Genomic DNA, 2,945 nt, shown 5'->3' on the forward strand with positions numbered 1-2,945 from the left:
GTACCTATGGAAGTACCTAGTGGCACCATGCACATTCGATGCATCGACAACTTGTTGTCTATCAACATATGTGGGTGGATTCACATCCTGGAAAGTGATTCTCCTCATTTCCACATCCCTCATGGGTGTCTTATGCATCTTCTTCTCATTGAAGACCACATCATGCCACATGGGTCTCTTATGCATCTTCTTCTCATTTCCACATCCCTCATGGGTCTCTTATGCATCTTCCTCTCATTTCCACATCCCTCATGGGTGTCTTATGCATCTTCTTCTCATTAAAGACCACATCATCAAACTTTAGTACTCCACCAGATGCAAAGTTACCTAACAGTTGTACGGAAAGTATCCCATGAGGATGGCAATGAGCACAAGAGAAATATTGCCTTAGTCTCCGCATCAAAATTCATCTTTTGAGCTTGAAGCTTGCTGAAAATAATATTTAATTCATTCAAGTGAGAAGCAATGGAGACCCCTTCCTTCATCTACAGCTCAAACAACCTCTTCATGAGGTAAACTCCAATAGAGGCAATTTCCTTCTCATAAGTGGCACATAATTTCTTCCACAAATCTTCCATAGTCTGCTCATTTACTACTGTGAAATAAACTGACTCTGCAAGATGAAGTCTAACAATAGACTTTGTTAATGCATCCAACTCATTCCAATCATCCTCACACATATCTGTAGGCTTAGCTCCAAACCTTACCAAGGGTTTGATAGGCTTCTTTTGAATAAGGACATCCCTTATCTATTCTTTCCACACACAAAAAGTTTGTCCCATTAAACTTTGTAATGTTGAAAAACTCCTTTTCAGACATGGAAGAGGATTCCATGATGCAAATGACACAAAATCTCAAATGCTAGTACCTCTGCAAGACAAAAATCACACCAAATACCAAGTGCATCCAAATATGTTTGCCTTAATGAAGGATATGTGAAGATTGTGGGAGAGAGGGAAGGAGTCTCACTTGCGGCTTTCTCACATGGACAATGGGGGAATACACACAAAGGTGGAGGCTGAAAACAGTTTTCCTCTTCTTAGTTGTGTAAGCCAAAAGAACTCTAATACAAAGAAATAGAAGAACCCTATATGTGGGTCTCAAACCAAACTCAACTAACTAAGGTGGCATACTAACTGAGCCACGAACTAGTGTAGATAAGGATAGCTGTCATCCATCTATTATTCATGGGCGGTGTACCAACCGCATCTCCAGCTAACAAGTCGGTGACATAAATGCACAACAGTCACCCTGGCATATCGCGAGTGGAGTGGAGCTCGATATCTCAACACTCCCCCTCGAGTGCAATCCCAATTCCTGCACACCAAGCAGGTCTCTGAACTTGCGCAGCTTCTCTGGGCCCAATGCTTTCGTGAATATGTCAGCTACCTGATCCTCTATGCTGAGATAAACTAGATCAATAAGACCTAGTAAAACCTTCTCCCGCACATAGTGATAATGCACCTCAATGTGCTTTGTTCTAGCATGAAAGACTGGGTTCTTTGCCAAGTGTATACTGCTCATGTTGTCATAATAAATGACAACTGGCCCATCCAGAGACTGATGCATATCATAGAGTAGCTTATGCAACCAAGCTACCTCACATGCAGCCATTGCTGCACCCCTGTACTCAGCCTCTGTGCTCGACAAGGCAACTGTAGGCTGTTTCTTGCTACTTCAAGTGACTGCAGCACTCCCAAAAGAGAACACATACCCACTCGTAGATCGTCTATCAGAAATACTACCAGCCCAATCAGCATCAGTGTATCCATGCAACTGTATCTGAACCCCAGCCTCATAAAATAGTCCATACTGCAATGTGGACTTCACATACCTGAGTATGCGTCTAGCTGCATCCAAATGCGGTTTCCTTGGAGCCTGCATAAACTGACTTACCAACCCAACAGCATAGCTCAAATCTGGCCTGGTAATAGTCATGTAAATCAAACTTCCTACTATGCGTCTGTACATAGTAGGGTCTTCCAGAAGCTCACCTGCATCTATGCTCAGCTTCACATTCTGCTCCAAAGGAACTGAAATAGGCTTACAGCCTGTCATCCCATATTTGGACAGCATGTCCAGTCCATACTGCCTCTGCAAGAGCTGTATCCCACTTGGTGATCTAATCACCTCAATGCCCAAGAAATAACGCAACTCTCCCAAATCCTTCATCTCAAACTTCTGCCTCAATAGCATTTTCACATGAAGGATATCTTCATCACTATCACCTGTGATGATCAAATCATCAACATAAATGACCAGCAGCATAATCCCTTTCTCTGTTTTTCTCACATAGAGTGAGAAATCTGCCTTGGAAATCTGAAAGCCAATAGTGACAAGATACTGTCCTATCTTGTCAGACCATGCTCTAGGTGCTTGCTTCAAGCCATACAAGGCTTTCTTCAACCTACAAACAAACTCAGGATGAATAGCATGAACATAACCTACTGGCTGCTCCATAAAGACCTGTTCTTGCAAATCACCATGCAAGAAGGCATTCTTTACATCCATCTGATGTAAAGACCATCCCTTTGATGTAGCCATAGCAATGGCTGCTCTTATGGTTGCCATCCTTGCAACCGGGCTGAAAGTTTCTTCATAATCAATGGCATATGTCTGTGCATACCCCTTGACAACTAATCTTGCCTTGTATCTATTCACAGAACCATCTGCATTGTGCTTGATCTTATAAACCCACTTACAACCAATTGCATTCTTGCCTTTAGGCAAAGGCACCAATTCCCATGTAGCATTAGCATCCAAGGCATCCATTTCTTCATCCATGGCTTTCTCCCATTTTTCATTTCCCATGGCTTGCTCAAAAGAAGTGGGTTCTGGTTCCTGTATCACTTTAACCATATAGGCATAGTGAATGGCTATAAATCCATCATATTTCAGCCTATCCACAGGATACCTAACCCTGGTAGACCTGCGCAAAATAGGCT

The sequence above is a fragment of the Dipteris shenzhenensis genome, chromosome 6 (assembly GCF_047967505.1).
Source record: "Dipteris shenzhenensis isolate YYH24624 ecotype China chromosome 6, Dip_SZ_1.0, whole genome shotgun sequence".
Taxonomy (NCBI): domain Eukaryota; kingdom Viridiplantae; phylum Streptophyta; class Polypodiopsida; order Gleicheniales; family Dipteridaceae; genus Dipteris; species Dipteris shenzhenensis.